Source organism: Staurois parvus, unplaced genomic scaffold (genome assembly GCF_062004578.1).
Source record: "Staurois parvus isolate SC_StPar_1 unplaced genomic scaffold, SC_StPar_1.0 ptg000607l, whole genome shotgun sequence".
Taxonomy (NCBI): domain Eukaryota; kingdom Metazoa; phylum Chordata; class Amphibia; order Anura; family Ranidae; genus Staurois; species Staurois parvus.
Genome location: NW_028318403.1, coordinates 4,360,017 through 4,366,016, shown reverse-complemented (window position 1 = coordinate 4,366,016; position 6,000 = coordinate 4,360,017). Strand labels below are relative to the sequence as shown.

Below are 6,000 nucleotides of genomic sequence, written 5' to 3'. Positions count from 1 at the left end.
TTGGTCATGATGGAGAGGGTGGGGGGGAGGGGGGCATGGGCTGGGGGGAAAATCAGGAGCTCGGTTTTGGAAAGGTTCAGTTTGAGGAAATGGAGCGACATCCAGTCTATGTCGTTCAGTAGGTGGGTGATACAGGCGGAGACTGAAGGGGTGAGGCAAATTTGTGTGTCATCAACGTAGAGGTGATAGTTGAAGCCGTGGGAGTGTATCAATTTGCCGAGGGAGGAGGTGTAGATGGAGAAGAGAAGGGGCCCGAGGACTGAGCCTTGGGGGACCCCAACAGAGAGGGGGAGGTGGTAGCGTTATAGGTAACGCTGAAGGAGCGCTGCGATAGGAGAACCAGGAGAGAGCGGAGTCTCTGATGCCGAGGGTGCGTGCGTGCATGCGTACACACACATACGCGTATGTGTATATATCTCATTATAACCCAGTATTTCACCTTCCTGAAAAAGTGGCCATGAAAAAAGGAAAGAGTGAGAAGAAAAAAGAATAGAGAAAGAAGGGAGGAAGAGAGAATGGAAAAGAGAAACTAACAGAGAGGAACAGAAAGACGGGAGGAAAGAGAGAAATAAAGAGGGAGAGAAAGAAAGGTAAAGAGAAATGACATGAGAAAAGGAGAGAGAAAGGAACATGGAGAACCAAAGGAAAAAGGGAAGAGGAAATGACTAGAAGAAAAAGACAGAGAAATAAAGGGAGAGAAAGAGGACAGAATGGAAAAGATGACCAGAGTGAAAGGAAGGAACAGAAAAAAAGAGCTGAAAAGAAGAGAGACCAGAACAGAGGGAGAAGAGAGAAGGAATGGACAAGAGAAATGACATAAGAGAAGAAAGAAAAAAGATACAAAGAAAAGAGAAACGGAAAAGATAGAAAACCTAGAGGAAGAAGGAGTGGAAAATAGAGAGAAGAGAGGGAGGGAGAGATAAGAAGACACGCAGGGTGGACGTGGTCTGGACGGGGATGCGATCTCTGTGTCTCACTCTGTGCTCTCCTATACAAGGATCCCCTTCCCCCCTCTCCATCCCCCTGATCCCCGTGTCCCTGTCACCCTCTCCAGCTCCTCCCACTTTGGGCGGGTCCAAGTGTCACTTTACGGCCCATCTCCTCAGAACCGGAAGTTTTTCAGCAGCGACCGGGAGAAGAAGGTAAACAGAGGTGAGAGGTGTGATTTGTAGAGCGGGGGATCCCCGTTTCGTGCCGTGTGTACCCGTGGTGGGCTCTGTCATCAGTGCCGGAGGTCAGGACATGGCTGCTGTGTGCACAGAGGAGATTATCCTACACAGGCGAGCTGTTGCGGAACTACAAGTCTCAGCAGTGTGTGTGGGGGATGGTGAGGATCCCTGTATTGTAGGCTGTGCTGTGTGGTGTGTCCTGTATGGAGCAGCATTGTGCTGTATGAAGTGTACCTGACATCTGCCACGATTACTGTTAGCAGGGCTGTGTATAGGGGGAGGGGAGAGGGAGACTCTGGATGAGGAGCCACTACAACTCCCAGCATGCCCAGCCAGCAGTATGTACAAAGCCAGCTGCTGCCCAGATCTGGTCTGGACTGTACCTCCCCTCCCCCTCCCTGTATAGTACCCTGTGTATTGCCTCCATTCCTATGTGTGAGATCTGCCATGACTGCTGATGCTGGAGACCTGGCTGGTGAATGGTCTAGTATAGGGGAAGGAGAGTCCTACAAGTCCCAGCATTTCTGCTCACATCAACAGACTGGCTGTGCTGGGATCTCGGAGCGCCAACTACTGTGACCTGGCCCGGGGATCACACATAGGCCGGGTACACGTCACGTGAGGTGCGTTTCCTGCGCATTGACATGAGATAACTTGATTTGGCTCTTTGTGTTGATGTGCGTGTTTTGTGTCATGGCGGGAGGTAAAACACTATTTTTTTTTCCCGTGACACATGCTGCAGTGTGCTGGGATGTATTGTGGTGATGTGTGCTTAATTTTAATGCATCTTTTTCCATTATCGTCGTGTCAGTGTGTCCTACGCCTATTGGAAACCATGGATTCCAGCTTGTCATTGCCTAGGGCCTGTGTGGAGCAAAGCAGCCCAACAGATGTTTTGAATGGGTCTTTCAAGTGGTAGTAAAGTCAATTTTGTATCTTTTACCTTCATGTAATCCTACAATAAGGCGTACCTGTAGGTATTGTAAATGTCTCCTCAATGTGCTCCGTTTAGGAGATATTTACTGTGTAGTAGCCGGTGACATCAATGGCGCATGCACTCTGAAGGAACGGAATACCCATGCCGTTCCTTCAGAGCTCTGTGCTGTAAAGAGTGACTCTCACGCGTATGCACAGGAGTGACGTCATCGTGGCTCAGCCATTCAACTCAGAAGGAAGATTGGGTGAAGATGGAATCCCTGTTTGGGGTGACAGTGCATCGCTGGAGGGCTTTGTTTTAAGGCAGGGGTCTCCAAACTATGGCCCTCCAGGTGTTGAGGAACTGCAAGTCTCGTGAGGCCTTGTAAGACTCTGACAGCCACCGGAAAGACTCCCAGAGGCAGAGGCATGATGGGACTTATTACATTATTATTATTACAGGTACTTATATAGCGCCATCAATTTACGCAGCGCTTTATGTACATATATTGTACATTCACATCAGTCCCTAACCCTCAATCTAATGTCCCTAACTTACATTCATATATACACATACTAAGGCCAATTTAGACAGGATCCAATTAACCTACCAGCATGTGTGGCAGGAAACCGGAGTATCCGGAGGAAACCCACGCAGGCACAGGGAGCACATGCAAACTCCAGGCAGGTGGTGCCATTGTTGGGATTTGAACCGACGACCCTACTACTGCCAGGCGGAAGTGCTAACCATTTAGCCACTGTGCTGCCCTTGCTGGGACTTGTAGTACATCAACAGCTGGAGGGCCATAGTTTGGAGACTCCTGTTTTAAGGTAAGTTTCACATAATATGCATACTAGCACTTCATAACATTGCCTTGCAGGGGGGGAGAAGTTTTTTTTTTTTTTAAATTTTCTCATGTTTACTACCATTTTAAAGCAGGACTACATTGCATCTGAGCACCACACACCAAAAACACTATATCATTTGCTTTTAATATTTAAGGAAAACTCCCCCATCCAATCATGTCTCCATGCTTTATTTTGTCAAATTACTTCCTCTAGCACACGGGTGTCAAACTGGCGGCCCTCCAGCTGTTCCCATGAGGGCCGCCAGTTTGACAAGTCCCATGAGGCATTGCAAGATTGACACAAGCATGAATCCCAAAGGCAGAAGCATGATGGGACTTTAAGTTTCACAACAGCTGGAGAGCTGCCAGTTTGACACCCCTGTCCTAGCATTTTTAGCCATGGCCATCTTGAGTAAGGGCAGATGATTCATATAGCATTTACTTCCTGCAATCCATCTGCCCTTACAGAAGATGTTTACAGCATGCAGGCAGGAGGGTGTGCTTAGCTGAGAATACCTCTCCTCCCCTCCTGAAGACTCCTGGTATGTATGACATCATTTGCCTAGGCATGGAAACTGGGAAGTAACTAAAGAAGTGTAAAAAGAAAAAAAAAAAGTCTAAAACAAGCAAATATATTTTCCTATCTATTTCCTAATGTTAGCAGTATAAGGATTAACACTCGTCAATGTTGATTGGGAGTGAAGTTCTGCTTTAAATAGGAACTTTACCCCCCTACTTCAATAGTTTCCCCCACCACTTTTAGCTTTTAGGGTGGGTTGGCCTTGGTAGGCATACATGCCCAACGACTTCAGTATTAAAGGTTAAGTTCACCGTTGGAAAATGTTACATGTTATACCCATGTTTAGGATGTGACATATTCCAGCACCCCCTACACCCCCACCCCCTTTCCTGTGACATCAAGCAGGGATTCTTCTCCCCCACAGCCGCTGTCATATTATATTTTAATATTTAAAAGTTCCACCTGTACGGCTGCGTTATTCATTCACAGTGATCTGTGAATGAAGAAACTACAAGTCCCACCTCCGACCATGGCAGACAGAATTGCAGTTCTCAATGAACTGCAAGGGCTGGATGAGCACTCTCATGGCCCACTGACATTTCCTCAAGCTTTCTAATAGAAAGCCAGTTCAGAGATATAGGCAGAAAACTGAAGGATGTGTCTGCAGGAGCCTGACATGCTTTGCAGGCTCCTGTAGGAAAAAATAATAAATGCATGTATTTTTACAGGGAAAAAAAAGTAATTCTTTTTTCCTGAAATGTGAGTTTAGTCTTGATGCTGGCCATAGACTGATCAGAACTTGGTTGTTTCAGAAGAGATCAGATAAATTTTGATCACTGTCTAGCCGTCTGTGCTTGACGGATAGTAATCATTTGAATAACTTCTGTCAAACTTTTTTTGATCGGCAACCACAGCCACTGATCATTATATTCTTACTACGGTGGGTCCTGCTGTTAACATAGAATGACCCTTTGGGGGGGAGGAGGGTGTTTCTCTTTCTGCCTAGTTTGTGTGGATGGAGGAAACTACCTGTCTATGGCCAGCTTTACTCTGTTGGCATCCAGCGCTCTGCTGCTACACAACAGGTTCCATGTCGCCATCTTCCTTTCTTTGTCATTGGGAGATAGCTGTTCTTGTAGCTAACCCCCCTTGATGACACCTTAAAGTGGAACTTCACTCTCTTAATCAACATTGACTATTTTTAATCCTTCTGTTGCTTTAGTAAATAGGAAAGTATACCATTTTTACAACTATTTTTAATTTTTTTTTTCAGTTACTTCCTGGTTTCTTGCCTAGGAAAATTATGTCATACATCCCAACAGTGTTCTGGAGGGGAGGAGGGGTTTTCCTCAGCTAAGCACACCCTCCTGCCTGTATGCTTGAACTAAGGGCAAATGGATTCCAGGAAGTCAGTACTACATGAATCATCTGCCCTTACTCAAGAAGTCCACAGCCAGAAATACTACAGGTTTTTTTTTTCAAAATTACTTTTCAGCACAATAAAGCATGGAGACATGGGTGGACGGGGGAGTTTGCTTTGAATATTAAAATTGAATTAAATAGCATTTTTGCTTTGTGGTGCTCGGACACAGTGCAGTTCTGCTTGAAGAATGCGTTGTTACCAGTACACCATCTTCACAAATGCAGACAGGATATTTATTCCTCACTCACAGAAAGAGACAGTTCAGGGCCACTACTATGACCAACTACTATGATGGTGCCATCTGCCTTGTCCCCTTGGCAACTGCTGTATAGTCAGTTATTGTGAGATGTGTGCTGGATTCTTTGTACTTATCCTTCAATGACGTGACTAAATGTCCTCCCTCCTCCAGCCACTGCGATGCTTCAGCTAATTTCCTCCTAGGATACCTGATGTGGATATCCCCGGAGGTTGCAGGGGGACATCATCCTCACCTAGGCAAGAATGGAGGCAGGGGGTGGGGTGGACAACAGATCAAGAAAAATGGTGAATTAAATAATAACTTTTACAAAAAATAAAGGTGGGGGAAATACAATGGGACAAAGGGGTATTTGTGCTGAAGGTCCACTTTAAAGACCTCTGTGTTGATCCGTGTATATAAACATATTACATAGGAAAATGATAAATGTGCTCTGTAAGGACAGCTTAAGGCAGTGTGTGTCAACTTATGAGGTACAATGGGCTTCAACTCTGGCTCCTGACATTATCGAAGGGCCACACATAAGGTCCAGTGTATGTATTGCTAAAGGGGACCATCAGAGATTGCAGACATATCAGAGAAACAGAAAAAATCAAAATCAGAGAGTGGTTAGAGAATGTAGACATGATACAGGGGGGGACAGATGTGGGGGATGGAGTGGTAGGAAGAGTGGAGGAGTTTGGCAAGTTAGCAGGGGGTGGGGTAGGCTTCCCTGAAGAGATGGGTTTTCAGGGTGCGCCTAAAGAGAGGAGAGTAGGTGATAATCTGATGGGTTGGGGCAGGGAGTTCCAGAGGATGGGTGACACCCTGGAGAAGTCCTGGAGGCGGGCATGGGAGAAGGAGACCAGGGAATTAGAGAGAAGGAGGTC

General features: G+C 46.2%; 1 protein-coding gene across 3 annotated transcripts in view; it reads left to right on the top strand.

The window, feature by feature from the left end:
- Window positions 1–294: 294 nt before the first annotated feature.
- The window catches only part of PHAF1 (phagophore assembly factor 1), a 108,291-nt gene continuing 102,585 nt past the window's right edge, over window positions 295–6,000 (top strand). The window contains exon 1 of one of the 3 annotated variants that reach the window (XM_089692893.1): window positions 295–1,152. The gene's annotated coding sequence lies outside the window, so the exon portion shown is untranslated. The remainder of the gene's footprint in view (window positions 1,153–6,000) is intronic. The other 2 variants (XM_089692894.1, XM_089692895.1) reach the window with 2 other exon arrangements.